Genomic DNA, 17,128 nt, shown 5'->3' with positions numbered 1-17,128 from the left:
TAAAATCAATATTTGATTGTGCCATTGTTACAAAGTTAATTATTTTGTTTTCTATTACACTAGAGGTATCTGAATCTGCTGAATTGTCCAGATCAGTGTATACCGCTGGAATAGTAAGATTATTCAAATCTTCATCCTCTATTTTGAGGTTTACTTTGGGAATCTCTTCTGACTCTGATTCATTCGCTTCTGTTGATTCTGAGTCAGGTGCAGTGTCAACTGCTATTGGGGTGTTTAGAACGGTTGGTATCGATATTTCTAAACTGTACTTTTGTTTAACAAATATTAAATTAGATCGTAGTCGGATCAAAAGTTTCGATACCTGCGACCAATGATCTTGATTTAACCTTTCCCTGTGTTTATGTATTAGCATTCGTGCTTCATTAAAGCATTCTACTAATATTTCAACATGCTTCCTAACAGTGTTCGTTTGGATAGGTCTATTCTGGGTTAGTGACTTATATGATCTGTCAAAATTAGTTTTAATGTTTGATAATTCTGTGTATAATTTGTTCCATTCCATGCCTTTAGTTTGGCCGTACTTTGTGAGAGGAATATATTGACATATTTTATATTTATTATTTTATTTTATTTTTTTTTTTTTTATTTCATTTTCTTAGATTTTTAGGTGTTAACATTTATGTGTAATCTGTTGTTTGTGCTATATATATATTTTTCCTTATTTTTATTTATTTGCTGCTTATATTTTATCCAGGTCATTTCCCCGGCTCATATACCTTTTTTTCAGACAATTATTATGCAGCTTGTAAATCTTATAAAAAACAGCGGCGCACATAATAACGACAATGATTACTAAAAGTACATGTACCCAATATAGATCAACGTTGGTAGATTCTACCTTGTTGATGACATTGGCAGTGGAATCCACTGTTTTTAGGTCCAACGTCATTTTGGTGGGTTTTGCATATACTTTTATTTGTGTTTCATTAAAATTATAAAGATCTTCTGTTGGAAATTTACTTATCGCATTACTGCGCATTTAAGTTAACAGCTTCCTACCTAGTTTTTTGCGTAGCTTTACAGGCTACACGTCTAATCGAGCAGAAAAGGTTCCGCTCAATTTTACAAAATATTATATTATGAATATAAAAAAAATATGCATCGCAGTGCAATCAAAAAAAATATGCAGCGCAGTGCATGAAAAAAATTTTTTTTCCCAGGCTTGGTGGTCCTTCCTTCCACGTCAGCTGGTCGTCGCCGGTTTGGCTGCGCTGACGCTCCCTCGAGGGCGCAGGTGGCGGTCGTGCCTCCCACGCTTGCTATTTGCTGCTATTGTTTTGGGTTGGTCTTCGCTTTATTCTTCGGCTTCACGCATGTGCAATTGCATGCTGCAGAGTTGAGAGGTCCGGGGCAGTCGGTCGGGCAGACCTGTGGTCGTTTTGGCAGAGGCTTGGAAATATTTTGTGTCGATATTAGTTTTTGGTTTATAACTTTAATTTGATTTTCCGAGCGAGTTGTGCTCTGTGGTACTTTGTTTTGGAGGGTTTCTCTTAAGAATTCAAGCTCGTTGTATAGCTTTTGCGCCGTCGTCCATTCGGGCGGTGTTGATTGAGCAAATAGTAGCCACTTTATGCGGGCTATTCTTTTGTTGATTTTTTTCTTTAGACCTCCACGTACCATTGTGCACACTCTACTCACTCAGACGTTTTTCTCGTATGATGTATTTTTCCTTTTGCATTTTCAATCCTTTGGTTCCTTTTAGCCTTGGTTCCGAATATCTTCCTAAGTCCTCCAGGACTCATGTCACGGTCGCCATGAAACAGGTTTGGTTTTGTTTTGTATTGAAATATGTTTGGAGTTTATTTATTGGAGCAGCAATGGTGCCGCTCCAACGACCGAAAGGTCTCTGCTCTTTTACAATATTCTTTAAGTCTAACTAAGGCTAAGTCTCATAGCTGCGCTGCTCGCAGGCAGCGGCAGAGAGACGGCTACGTATCTATATACTTATGTATATTGCTATGCGCTCTCAAGTGTAAGCGCGAGAGGTATGTATATGCTGTCCGTTCGTTGCAATTATGCCGACGCTAGCATTTACCGTGTGTGGGCTAATCCATAACGATCGGATCATATTTCGGCCACTTAGGAGTTATGAGCGGGATTTTGAAATATGTAAACACTGCAACAAAGTGTTACAGTGTGTACCCTTTAAGTATCTTCGGTACAGTGGGTATTCAATATATGTGCATACTACAGTCTTGAGCGGCGCTACTTTCGACTTTGCAGTCAACAATGAGACTTTACTACCTTCTGCAGACTTGCAACGGATATAGACGCAGGCTTCATAGGCTCTCATCGATGCGTCAGAGAAGGCATGAATTTCAATTGGTGACGTTGGCTCACTCATCACAAATCTCGGTATTGAGATCTCTTCTAACTGTGACAAGGCAAGCTGAATTTTGTTCCACCCGGTTTCCAAGTGCAGTGGAATGGACTCATCCCAATCTAGCTTATAAGGCCAAAGTTCCTTTCAAACAGGATCTTTCCTTTAATAAGGATCAGGCTTAATAAGCCAAGGGGGTCGAAAAGCTTTGATGTCACCGAAAGAATATTCCGCTTAGTCGCCCTTTGACCCAAGACTGACATATCAATTTCGAATTTAAACACGTTATCTTTAGGAACCCAAACCATTCCCATTGTTTTTGTCAGCTCTGAGTCCGAAAGTGTTATTGTCTTAACCGTGCTCTCGGATGCAGTAACTTCAGGCGAGTTTGAAAACCACTTACTCAATTCAAACCCAGCGTTTTGAAGAACCTGAGTTACTTCAGACTTAATTGTCTTTAGCTCCCACGCAACCAGCACCCGTTAACATGTCGTCGACGTAAAAGTCAGACCCAATAACTTTAGCAGCTCGAGGGAATGTATTTTTCGCGGATTCACTCAACCTCTTCAAACACCTTATGGCCAGGAATGGTGCAGTGCCACAAGTAACGGTGTTGAGCTTGCACAATTTCAAGGACTCAGACGGGTCTTTTCTCCACACTATCAACTGGTATTGTCGATCTGCTTCATTTACCATCACTTGACGATACATCTTTTTTATGTCGGCTACCAGAGCGAATTTGTTTAGCCGAAATCTAAGAAGAGTTGAGTAAAGCTCTTCCTGAATTGTTGGACCCACCATCAACAACTCATTTAAACACTTTTGTGTGGATGTCTTGCAGGACGCATCGAAAACGACTCGTAGTTTGGTCGTTGTACTTTGCGGCCGCAAGGCACACTGGTGGGGTATGACGTAGTGTGGAGAAGCAAGAACGTCATTGCTTGCAGGGGACATATGGCCTAGGGATTCGTATTCTTCCATAAATTCCAAATACATTTTCTTTAAGTTCGGATCTCGAGATAATCTTCGGATCTCTCGAGCGACAGGAATCGGCGTTTGGCTATCTCGAATGAATTGCCCAAAACGCTTGGATCCGACTTAAATGGAAGTTTAACTTCAAATCGACCTGAAGGCAGTATTCTTGTAGTCTTCCGATAATGTTCCTCACATAGCTCTTGTTCTGGCGACAACATCTTTTTAGAAGAAGGAACTTCTTCCAACGACCAGAAATTTTTCAAGTTTTTGTCATTGACTCTAATATTTCCTCTTGGCAATTCAGACTAGAGACCGGCTGTGGAGGAGTTGAGGAATTTGCCAGATATTTTCCCGACACTATCCACCCAAGGAGAGTTTTTTGAAGGATGGGATGGTTCGGACCTTGTTTTATTTGGCCAACGGACAACAATTCGAAAAATGACTCAGCTCCAATTAGCATATCTATCCGCTGAGGTTTGTAAAAATATGGGTCTGATAACGGCAAGTTCTTTGGTAGGGTCCAATCTTTCACGTTCACTGACTGGTCAGGGTGATAGCCTGAAATGGTTTTCAAAACCCAAAAGTCGAACGGAAACTCGCTACCATTGACTCTCGACTTCACCACGGTGTGTATCTTTTTCTTGACTTGTGAATTAGTTTGACCAATTTCAAGCAAGTTGATGCACGATTCCTCTCTACGGATCTGTAAGCGTTGAGCAAGATTTCTGTAATAAAATTCATTTGTGACCCTGAGTCAAGTAATGCTCGGGCCAAGATGTGCTCACCATTTTTTGTGCGAACGCTTACGATCGACGTTGCTAACAAAACCTTTTCTGCAGACGACGCATGCAAAGCATGTGAAGTAGAAGGGCCATCATTCGTTAACTCTGGAGGAGGATTTTGTGTGGGTGGTGGTAATGCTAAACTATTTTCGGTCACTGTAAATCGGTGCAGAAGTTTATGGTGCGATCTTGAACAGATTTGGCACCTGGCCGATTTACAATTCGCTACCGTGTGACCTTTCTAACGAACAACGTCTGAGCTGGTGGTCTTGCAATCTGTAAATCCCGCACGCGTTGAAATCCGGCTATATCTCGTCGGCAATTGTCGTGGTGTTATTTGGAGGATTCAGATAACGGGCGCTCATTTGTATCTTTGATAATTAAAATCTATCGCGTGCGAATAGGTAACGAGCCTGAATCGGCCGGAAAAGAGATAGCATAAAAAATCGGACAGGCGGTTAAGAAAATGAAACAGTACTTCTCACTAGACATGCCACGCCCCTAGATGTTAACGGGGTGTTATCAGCCCTCCCTACCATGGCCAATGCTCGTCCGACAAAGCTATGCATTAGGCCCCTTTTAGTATCTTGAACTTACGACGGCTCTTGGGTCAGCATGGAGTTAAAAGTGGGTATTTACTCAGACATTATAATATTTGTTTATTCATAAAATACAGGGAGAGATAGGATATTCATTTTTAGTAATCATAAAATATTCTAATGAAAATAAAAAGTAACAGTAAATCTTTCTAAAAAAGATTGTGGGTTAAAGTATGCAAAAAGATATGTGATATAATTATTTAAAAGTAACTTCGTTATATTCTTCATTCCAACGCAATTCAATTCAATGTTTTTCAAATATATTTTTTTTTTTATTTTTAAGGAAAATTATTTGTTTATACTCATTTATATTCGTTCGTGAAACAAAATTTCGGTAGAAAAGGAATCAAAGTTGGTTTATTGCCAAATAGTAAATAAAGCTCACCTTAACTTCCTCCAATGACGAAAGCGCTTCCATTCGTTGGCGGTGGTGCTGTGAAATTCTAGCAGGCAAACACAATAAAAAAAACTAACAACAACAAAAAAGATTCGGTAAATGCACAATATTTAGTGCATGTCTTTAGCGACCGAAATTTGCATGCACGAAAACTTTAACTTTTTTTTTCAATTCCTCCTTCGCATAATTTTTCTCCAAGATCTTCCTACTGATAAGTGATTTTATATCTTCTTTTGCATATTTTTTTTCTCTTTCCGTAGCCCTATAATTCACTTTTTATATCCACATTTTTTTTTTTTTAACTTTTACATATTTAAACTTTACAAATCCTTACCAATCTTGTTATTCATTATATTTGACTTTAACTTACATTTTTAAACTTTAGAAATTTTAACCTAAGATATTACTTAGTATTACCTATAACGGGGTTTTTTCTCCATATATTACATTTTTGCGCGTAATGCATTTATGCTGTTTGGGCCATTTCTGAATTATTTAAACGAGAAAGGATCTTAGAGGTCCCAAACCGGTAAGAAACACCTTTAGACCTTTTTTGGGGTTTTAGGGGAGTTTTCCCCTCCTCGCCGCACTCGGACTTCTGAACACGCCGAACTGTATAGAAACCGTGCCGAAAATAGACTGAGCTTCTTGAAGCGGGGATCAATTTTGCCCTGCTTGCTGCTTCTGTCTCCGTGACAGAGGTAAACGGCGATTATTCAAAGCCACCGTTCCCTACCCTGAGATAAAAATGTTTGTGTGAGAGCATATTCATTCGCTTTGCTCTGCAGCTCTTCGAACTTACCCTTAGGGGCCTGGGAAAACAATGTTTAATATGACCACAATCTGGCCAGAACGCTTCTACTATCCACTTTACACTTTAAATCCCTGTAGCTAGTAAATCTCGACTTGGATCGGGGCAAGATCGGATTGCGACTTAAGCGGATCCAACTTCTATCTTCCTTCTTGGACAGCCTTGAACAGCTACTTTTTAATCAACCTTTCAGGTCAAGATGCGGTTTGGGAAAGAAAGCATGGTGCGTTTAGCAGTAGCTTCCTGCCGGCGCTAGAGCTGGGATTAGTGGGAGACTTAACGTTAACGCAAATGCAGTCTTGCAGATTGCCGATAAACTATAGATTATAATGTTGCCACTTGCAACGGCTACTGCCCGATAGGTGGCGCTAGTACCCGTTGATCCTGTAGTTCTAAGCTCCGCTACACCTTTTCGCAGACAATTCAAACATAGGGAGGCTGCCTTAACAAACTCAAACCTTTGCATTACAGCAAGTCGAGCGAACGGACTACACTGGGCCAAAAAATGGTTGTTCGCGTTACAATAACTGCAAGCTGGTTTTGCGTTGGTAGAAGAACAAGCCAACGAAGTTCTATTTAGATGCTTGCCGAACCCAGTTCTTTCTTGTTTTGGTTTGCCAGTCTCTTCAGCGGACAGATGCTGGTATCTACGATTTAGTATTTTTTCGAAATCGGACCACAGCGGCAATTCCTCATAATCCAGTGACTCTTCCCATTTTTGCTTGGTCACTGGATCCACTCTACTCAAAACTAAATGAATAATCATTGAGTTTGCAATTTTAGAATCATCTCCTATGGATAATAGTGATCCATAAATTGATGATACAGTGTCGATGAGACCCCTCAACGACGACGCAGACGGCTGGGAAATTTTCGGAAGGCTGAACAGTTGACGTATTTGGTTCGCAAAGATGAGACATTCGTTATCATAAACTCTCTTTAGACTAGCGATAGCTTTGTCGTAATTACTCTCGGTGACCTGGAATGCCTTGACAGCTCCTAAGGCTTCACCAGAGAGGCAAGAAATTAAATGATTAAATTTCTCGATAACTGGAATGTTCACATCTTTGTCAACTAATGTCTCGAAAAGACTTATGAAATTTTGAAATCCGAATAATTTCCACTGAATTTTGGCAATGCCAAACTAGGAAGTCGAGCTCGAGTTGGGGCTGCAGAAATTGCAGTAGCTGAACGGGAGTCTTCAGCTGAATTAAAGGCATTACATAAGGACATGATCCTTGCCTTGGTAGTTATTCCTAATTCTTCCAACTCGGCTCCGAAATCATCCAAATCATCTATTTGCTCGATCTGGTCTTGCAACTCATTTGCTTTAGAAATTGCCTCATCTAAAACCTGAAGCCTGCACTCTAGCTCGGTTTTATTTAGAGGAAGTGATCCATCTTCCAAACGTTCCTCCAACCGGCGAATGCTTTTAACTTTGACATTTAATCTTCTTTTTAAGTCAATAAGAGTCGTGGAATTAAGTTTTTGTTTAGTACTTTCCATTTTAAAAAATTTGTTTTTTCAATACAAAAACGAAAACGATGCAAATTTGAGATTTAATAATTTATTTAAATTTTTTATTAATTTTAAAATATTAAAATTAAAAATTTATTAATAAATAAATTTTTAGAAATTTTTTTAAAATTTTATTGAATTTAATTCAACAACAAGAAAATGCGAAAACGAAAATAATTAATTAATCTTATTTAAATATAATAAATAATTTATTAAATTTAACCAAATCTAAATTGATTAATTAATTGATAGCGAATTATTGATAGTCGAGGCACAGAGTATCCAAAAAATAGTTGGTCGCCAATGACACCGAAACCAATATGCTCGACCAAATTGTAGGGGAGCGCGTCACTTGGCGGACCGGTAAACTATACGCGCCAAAAAGTGCATATACATACATACATACAGCAGCGGATAACGGTGGGAAACGAAAACGAGAATATTATCGCTGCATCTATTTGTATGTATGTAAACCAAATATATATGCACCTTTATTTTATCTGTAATAAAAAAAATAATTTTTGGCTGCACTTTAGTATTTATTTGGAAGATTTGTAAATTCGAGAACTAGGGGTAGGGGGCGACAGTGATTGCAAATAATATAAATATTCTCTTTTTTATTTTATCCACAGGCAGTACATTTAGGTTAGCACATATATTTATAATTAAAATTTTAGAATTTTTATATATGTTGTTATTTATTTTTGCTCTACTATTTTTTCTACGTACGTATGCGCCAAGAATTGAAAGGATGGTGCAATATTGTCTTATCTCAACTTTCAATTTTTTGCACAAATACCTGGCGTTCTGCTTTCGGATCCTTTAATCCTGCGGCCACTTTCCTTTCACAATTGATGCAGGTGCAGGGCATGGGGACGAATCCTTCCAGTAGCAGCTATGTAGTTGATTGGAGACGTTTCGCGACGCGGAGAATTCTTTAATTTGTATTTTGAATTCACTGGCGCAACCGTCGCGAGCAACTCTTTTATTTTGTTTTGAATGTATATATGTTACATATATTGTTTATATATGTTATGTGTCACTGTCAATATTTTTTGTTGCTTTTTTTTTTTATTTAATTATACTACAGTCCACCCGGGGGCGCCAAAATGTTTATTGAGATTATTTTATCTCGTCGCGAAAACAAAAGGAGAAATAGGTGGCTGTAGAAATTAAATTAAATTGCGAAAAAAACGAACGAAAACGAAAATGCGTGCACTCTTCGACGTTATAAATTCGATTATATTCAATCAGCAACAACTTAAGCCTAGCTTATCTAATGCGGCGAAGCGGGGCGAATTCATGGGAGAGCGCAAGTGAGAGTTTCACTTGCGCTCCCGCTCCGCCCTAAATTAACTTATACTAGACTTCATACAATTCCACTTATTATCTACATTAATTATACAGAGTTTAACAAGCGGTTTTCACAGTGCCTCGGCGCAGTACTTCAGAATACAGCCTGGTACTCCATCAGGGCCAGGCGAATACACGGGCTTAACCTTAAGAAGATCCGATAACACAGCACTTTGATCGAAAGATGGGCAAAATATAAGGTTGGTGAATAGGTAGTTTTAAAAAACTGTGCAAAGAGATTTGCCATTGCCTGATCAGTGTTCGCATAAGAGTTCTCAAACGTAAGCAGTGGGGGAAAAGATACATGTTTACGCTTAGTGTTTACAAAGTTATAACACTGCTTCGGATCCTGAGTAAACTGAATCCTGCAGCGGCGAATATAACTCCTATAACATTTTGCGTTATGCACGGTGAAATTGGACCGAGCTACTAAGTATCTTGAATAACTAACTGTACAGCCAGATAATCTATGTTTGTTTAAAAGTCTACTCATAATTTTCTTTAAATTTATAAGGTGCCTTGTATACCAAGGCGGATTCGTTGAAGCGGACGGATATTTCCACGGCACGCAAGCGTCGAAAAATATGTTCAAAGTGTAATAAAATTTTTGTAATGCGATGTTTGTATCCTCGCATGCCAGTAAATCAGACCAATCAAATTCCAAAATTAACTTATTTAATTTCATAAAGTCAGCCTTACGAAAGAAACGAACTTTCTGAGATTTAACTGTAGACTTAAGGTCTATAAAGTAATTATTTTCGATTGAAACCTCAAGAGTGGGATGATATGGATCCTCAGGGTTAGAAAGGGGCAAAGTTCTGGAAAGAGTAATTCCATCAGGATCAGAAACGAAACATAAGTCTAACAGCCGACCTAAAGAATTTCTAACGTGGTTAATTTGCCCGAGTGACATGTCGAACATGCCCTCAGGGAAGTCAAGGTGGGAGTTAAGCTGTAAAGACGGTGAATTATCAACATTTGACCACATAAGTTCTGGGATATTAAAGTCACCCAGAGCTATCAGCTGGTCACCATCAGACAGACGATCGAAAACCAAACGAATAGCGGACAAATGTTGCCAGCATGTTGGCGGTTCGGACGAAGGTGGTATGTACGAACAGGTAACATACAAAGATTGATCGGACAAAGTGATTTTGATGCAAAAAAATTCAATGTCACCAAACTCTTGTGGTTTTACCTCTTCAGAAGCGAATTTGGAGTCTACAGAAATTAGCACTCCTCCTCCCCTTCGCAAAGTTCTATCACATCTAAAAGTGGTGTACCTACTAGGAAAAACTTCGGAGCTTAAGATCTCCGGCTTTAACCAAGTTTCTGTAAATACAATAATGTGGGATGCAAAAAAAGAACTATCAGAATACAGTTTGGGAATTTTACTACGTAACCCTCTTATATTATATCATAATAGTGTAACTGTTAATGAAGCGTAAGTGTTAATGAAGACATTAGTTTTTTGAAATTGAGGAAGATGAGGTGGAAGGTTGATTAGTGGCCATGTGGGAGTTTTACACCCACAGGTTTGTTTATCTTTTTTTTCACCGTACTTGGCTGATGTTCTTGGACGAAAATGTTCTCTGGCCAAAAGCTGGCGGAACAGATTGTCTTGAACATCTGCAAGGGCACACGTATTTTGAAAGATGACGTGTGCCTGGTGTAAGAATATTTGAATTTTGTAATATCCACCACCTTTATGTCGGCTTTTGCTTTGGCTTTGATGTACGCCGAGATATCAATCTCCGAAGTATCCCCTGATACTTGCCCCTGCAAGCCGGGAAACAAAAATGTGTTTCGATAGTGGGATCACCTGCAAGGGTTTTGGTGCCGCCGTAACTAACACTGCGGCATCAGTGCGTACCGGGGGTCCGGACGGTTTTTTACCCTGTTTGGTGACTGTTACAGGAGTTTGAATTATTGGGTCTGGGATCACTTGAAGCGATGCCACAGAGGACATATCGGACAATTGAAGCCGAATTTTTCTCAGGTCCGGCCCTTGGTGTGGCCTGAGATATAAGCGGCTGCATAGTTGTCGGCTGAGCAGGCTGAAGATTATTCGACCCGAGCACATCACTAAAAGCGGATTTCTTACGCTTTGGAGACTCATTTAGTATTTGAAGACTACTATTGGTTTTGTTAATAAATAAGTAATACAATTAAGTATTAACCAGAAACCCTCAATGCATAAATAAAACACACAATAAAGATTTTATAAACCACACGCTCTCGATGCCAGAAACGAAGTGAAGTAAAATGTCAAGAGGACAAGATATCAACAAATAGGCGAGAAACAAGGGACACATTTTTAGTGTGTATACACTTGCTACATCCTTACATTCAAGTGAATATATAGCATAACTGTCTATGTTACTTTTGCATATTTGAATACGAAAATTTCAATACGCCGCCTCAAAAGTTACATTGATTATCACTACGATTCTTGACATGAGTTTGTGCTTTAATTTTAATTAGTATCTTCATTTCTTTCAAATCTTCATATTTTCATTTAATTCTGGGGATACATTAGGTCCAGCATTTGCTGCAAGAGTTGGGGAAACCCAGTAAAAACCCAACTAGACCAAAAAAAAATATTAACATAAGCAACATAATTTTAGATAACAAAATTCCAAACAGTTCCATAAGTTCGGAACTAATAACAAAAAAAAAACTTTAAAACTAATTAATTCGCCGACAGCGGCGAATATAATTTTTATAACATTCGGCGTTATGCACGGTGAAATTTAGCCGAGCTATTAAGTATCTTGAGAAATCTATGCTGCTACAGGTTCTTTTATATTTATTTAAAAGCCTGTCTTTATATGTTTTTAATTTTGTTAGGCACCTTGTAAACCAAGGAGGATTATTTGTAGCGGACGGATATTTCCACGGCACACTTAAGTGTAAAAATGAATTTAATGTCAAATAAAATTTATCTAGGATGATATTTATATCAGTGCATGCCAGAATATCGGACCAGTCAAAAGTATCAATTAATAAATTAAGTTTACGAAAATCAGCCTTACGAAAACAACGAATCTTCTTTGATACGCAGAAAGGCTTCTAATTGACACCAGAATTGGTTTCAATTGAAACTTCAAGCGTAGGGTGGTATGGATCTTCAGGGGTTGAGAGGGGCAATGCTCTGGAACGTGTGGTACTATCTGGATCAGATACAAAACATAAGTCAAGAAGCCGACCTAACGAATTTCTAAAATGGTTGATCTGGCCTAGGTACAAGTCAAAGATGCCCGCCGTGAAATCATGATGGGTGGAAAGTGATAAGAAAGTTAAGTTTTCAGTAATTGACCAATTGAATTCTGGTAAATTAAAGTCGCCAAGAACTACCAGGAGCTTGCTACGTAGGCCCCGACAGTTCTGATAGGTAAGATTGATAGAACATGTTAGTTTTTTGAAGAGTCGGATTGGACAGATGTTGGAAGCTTGACTCCAGCAGGCTTCGAATTTTTTTTCTTTACCTTACTCGGCTGATGCTCTTGTACAAATATGTCCTCTGGCCAGAAGCCAGGCGAACATATTGTCACAAACATCGGCACTGGCACACGTATCATGAAGGATGACATGCGCCTCGAGTAGGAGTATTTAAATTTCCTAATGTCTTCCACTCTAATAACGGCCTTGGTTTTGGCTTTGATATAAGCCGAGATATCAATCTCCGAGGTATCGGGGGCTAGCCGTGAGACAAATATTTGTCTAACAGGTGGTATTACCTGTAATGGTTTTGGTGCCACGGTCGGTAATACCGCGGCATCAGTCCGTTCCGGGGGTCCGGGCGGCGGGTTACCATTTCTAGTGGAAGCTATGGGGGTTAATTCAAGGGTATTCCTGGGAATCACTTGGAGTGATGCCATGGAGCACAAAGCAGACAAATTATGCTCTGCTACGGTAAATTCGGGTGCTGACTTTTCATTTAGCATCCGAGAGAGATGCAGTAAGGCCAGCACATTTGGCATGTAAGACACTTTCGCACAGCCAACAATAGATGTTGGCCTGGGACGAAGATATCGGCTTATTGCACGATTTTAATGAGCAGACAACATTGTATTCCATTTTTAAAAAATTACATATTAGCAAAAATGAATTTATAATTTTTAAAATTTTTTATTATTATTTTTTTTTTTTTAATTTTTATTTTTTTTTTATTTTAAGCAAATAAGCCTTCAACCACTGTTCCATCTAAGGTTAATAAAATGTAGGTAGAGGAGGGAGTTAGTGAAGAGAGCTACGGGAGAGCGCAAGTGTAAAGAAATGCGCGCAAAAAAGATAAGAGCAGAATTAACTGCAAAAATTAAAAAGGCAGAGAGTAAAAAAGAAGCAGAGCTATATTTGGATTGCGACTTTTTAATTTTATTAAATGCTCACCCAAATATGGTACTGCACAAGCGCGTAGCGATACGGGTATAACTTTAATATTAAGACACAATATTAGTAATGAAAACCAAGTGTTTAAATTAAGGTTTCAAACCCGCGTTTGGCAAAAATAGAATTTATCGCAAGCGCAAAAAATAATCATGACCGTTCGCTATGAAGTGAAGGAAGAGAGTGCAATTGAAAATGAGATCTAAGTTCATCCTGTATAGCATTTTCCCAGAAAGATCTATCCTCACGAAACTTAATCTCATCAAAGGTATTAGGAATATCATCTAAGCATGTTTGAGTATTCATAAGACATCTTTCTAAAAATCGATTCACCATTCAACTCTGGAGTATGAGGAACCGTTAAATGATAGCTGATGCCTTTTTCAACACAGAAATCACGCATTTTACCAGAAAGATATTCCCTTCCATTATCGATATACAAATTCACAATTTTTAAATTGAAGTGAGCCTCGCTCTTCGCTACAAAGTCCTTGAAACAGAACAGCACATCCGACTTATAAGTTATTAAATAGGTTACACAGTAATGTGTATACTGATCAATAAAAACTACATAGTAGTTCTTATTATCAATGGTAGTTGGTGTTATTGGGCCACAAACATCGGAATGGACAACAAACAAAGGTCGTGTAATATTTTCCTTATTTTTAAATTTTTGAAACTTTAATCTAGATTGCTTGCCATTTATACAAGCCTTGCATAATTCATGACTTAAATCAATATTGCTTAAAATATTAGTATCTTCAAAAAGACTATTTCGCTTTATTTCTAAACGTTTTTGCAAGGTGATTTGGTTTCCGCAGCTGGTAATATTGACAACTCCTTTGGCTGTAGCGTAGATAAACTCTCCGCGTTTGGCAATCTCGATGGGCACATTTGATTGCAAATCGTCATATTTGGAGAACAATGCTGTGTCATTTATTAGGTGGTCTGATGCTCCTGAGTCTAGTATAAACTCAGCCTCGTTTGTATTTGAATTGGAAGTTGCATTTCTCAACATGAAGGCAAAACTACGCTCTGGTTGGGTTGCTGCTGCTGTTGCCATCTGAGCCTGCCCTTCCTTTCTTTTGTTTACGTTAGAATTCTGATTTGGCTGTCTTTTCAAAATGAAACAATCCTTCTTTAAATGTAGTGGCTTACCACAATGAATACATTTTAGTTTCGGTTTGAAACTTGGCTTGAACAATTTTTTCTTAAACTTTTGCATTGGATTATTGTTAAATTTTGCATCTTTGATCTCCTTGTTACCTAATGCTTGCAAGACTTTAATACTCGTATCCTTACTAATATTCCGAAGCTTTATTTCTTGGTCAAGAAGTCGTGTTTTTACAAAAGCCAATGTCAAGTTATCTTCTGAAATAGTCTCTATTGCCATTATAACACCATCATAACTGGGTGGAAGAGTTAGAAGAAAAAGGGAAATTTTATCCATATCATCTAATTTTGCTCCTGATGCGATAAGTTCGGTAATGAGGTCATCAAATGAATTAAAATGATTCAGGAGTGAATGGTCGACTTTTAACTCCATGGCTAAAAGTTTTTTTCGCAGAGATAGTTGTGATGACAAGCTTCTTCTCTCGTAAATTGCATCTAAATTTGCAAAAATCTGCTTAGCAGTGTTAGTGAAAGATAGAAATCCATCACTTAGGTATTCAATTAAAAGTTGCTCTTCCAGCAACGCTCTCATTCTAAACTTCCATATTGAATATTTCTCACCGTCAAACGGTTTGATATTTCTTTTACCTTTATCCATTGTAAGATTCTATCACACAAATTTCACAGCCACAATTTCCAGCAACTTCTTACAGCAATAACGTTTCTCAACAGTAGCACTATCTTGTAACACCGTCCTGCCGCTACGTGGTGATTTGCGGCTAATTTGTCAAAGCGTTTCCAGAAAAAAAACTCGCGAATTGATTAAATGTATATATGTATGCTTTACTTATTCACTGTAGCTGTAGTTTTGTTAATAAATAAGTAATACAATAAAGTATTAACCAGAAACTCTCAATGAATAAATAAAACACACAATAAAGATTTTATAATCCACACGCTCTCGATGCCAGAAACGAAGTGAAGTAAAATGTCAAGAGGACAAGATATCAACAAATAGGCGAGAAACAAGGAACACATTTTTAGTGTGTATACACTTGCTACATCCTTACATTCAAGTGAATATATAGCATAACTGTCTATGTTACTTTTGCATATTTGAATACGCAAATTTCAATAACTACTAAACTGTGTATCGAGCGCACAGAGTTGGTCATTGATTTTTCGAAAACCACTAATCAACTCCTTGAAACCGCTTTTAGTCTGCCTCATGAACGACCTCATTTCGTCCTGAACAGCACGACAACCGTTACAGCAAAAGTGGAGACCAGACCTACGTGAGATTGCATCCGAAACTGAGGCCGTGAACCCGGCACACTTAGCGTGTAAAACGTTTTCACAGAGCCAGCAATGGATGGTAGGCTGGGAAGACGAGATTGTCTTATTACAAGACTTCAACGCACAGACCAATTTAAAATCCATAATTATTAAAAATTTAAATAATTAATATTAAAAAATTAATTAAAAAATTAATAATTAATTTAATAATATTATTTGATTTTATTAATGAGGAACCTTTTACTAGTATTTTTGGCATCGATTTGAGCGGCTGCGTTTCTAGGAATTAATTGAAACCCGAATAAAAAATTGAAAATCTGAACTCAAACTCGTCTTTTTATTTGGCTGCTTTTAAAAACCTTTAATAGCGAAATATTTTGGTGATTCCGACAAGATTTCATTCCAGTTGATTATTGTAATCAGCATTAAAGGTGCTACGAATCAGGCCCGGCAGGAGTAGTGGGTTGAGTGGGTAGCTAGTGGGTAGCTAGACCCACTCGAGAAATCCCGAGTAGTAAAATTACCCACTCGAAATAATCGAACGAATAACGAAGTCGTTAGTACGATCTCAGCCAAAGCTTCTGGGTTTTACGATTACATAGAGTCTTTTGAGTGCGTATTTTATTTGACAATGATGATTGAAATTTTCGATCGCATTGAAGTATTGAACATAGAACTGCAGAAGCCGAGCCTTGTGTTATTGAATCGCATGAAAAAGTAAAAGCAGTTGCTGATGTGTTAAAAGCGTCTTGTGAATCAAAATTTGAACAAATTTGGGAAAAAAGCGTTAAAGCTGTAATTGATTTTGAACTCAGAGAACCTCAAATTCCTCGTCAGCGTAAAATTCCCAAACGTTTTGATCAAGGTAGAAGTATTATTTTAGACAATCTTACTGTGAAGTTTGACCAGTTGATTGGATCGTTGAAAAGTCAATTCGATACAAAGGCAGCGAAATCGAGTTTCTGGAGCGATTCGCTATCGGTCAGACCGCTGATGTTGACAAGATAGTCGATTTCCAAAAAGACGATTTTGACAAAGCGAGGTTGTTGAGCGACCGTGACATATTTTTGCAGCTTTTACGCAGGCAAAATGAGCAATAATTTGGGGAGGTTGTAAATTTATTGAAAAAATTCGAATAGGCTAGAGGGCTCATCCTAGATTTGGTTCGTTTTGTTCATCTGTTGATAACAATTCCAGTGTCATCCTGTTCAAATGAGAGAAGTTTTTCGTACATATTTAAGGTCGACAATGTGACAAAATCGGCTGAATAACGTCGCTCATCTATTTATTTATTTAAATATGACCGACGAGCTCGATCTGGAAAAACTCGTAAATGAGTTTATTCCGCGTAATTCAAAGCGTACTAGTGTTTTTGCTTTGCGCAAATAATTTTGTTTTGGGAAAATGACACGATTTTCATGTTTTTTCCCCCTTGGCCAACGAACAACAATTCGAAAAATCTATCCGCTGAGGCTTGTAAAAATATGGGTCTGCTAACGGCAAGTTCTTTGGTAGGGTCCAATCTTTTACGTTCACTGACTGGTCAGGGTGATA

The 17,128-nt window shown here is 38.1% G+C and overlaps 1 long non-coding RNA gene across 1 annotated transcript; it reads right to left on the bottom strand.

Annotated features, from left to right (window-relative positions):
- Nucleotides 1–1,187: 1,187 nt before the first annotated feature.
- LOC116655453 lies at nt 1,188–1,783 on the bottom strand. Its single transcript, XR_004310526.2, has 2 exons — nt 1,660–1,783; nt 1,188–1,410 (listed from the first exon to the last, which is right to left on the bottom strand). It is a non-coding gene; the product is annotated as an uncharacterized LOC116655453 (long non-coding RNA).
- Nucleotides 1,784–17,128: the final 15,345 nt, after the last annotated feature.

Source organism: Drosophila ananassae, unplaced genomic scaffold, assembly GCF_017639315.1.
Source record: "Drosophila ananassae strain 14024-0371.13 unplaced genomic scaffold, ASM1763931v2 tig00000128, whole genome shotgun sequence".
Classification (NCBI taxonomy): domain Eukaryota; kingdom Metazoa; phylum Arthropoda; class Insecta; order Diptera; family Drosophilidae; genus Drosophila; species Drosophila ananassae.
This window is presented reverse-complemented; position numbering and strand designations above follow the sequence as displayed.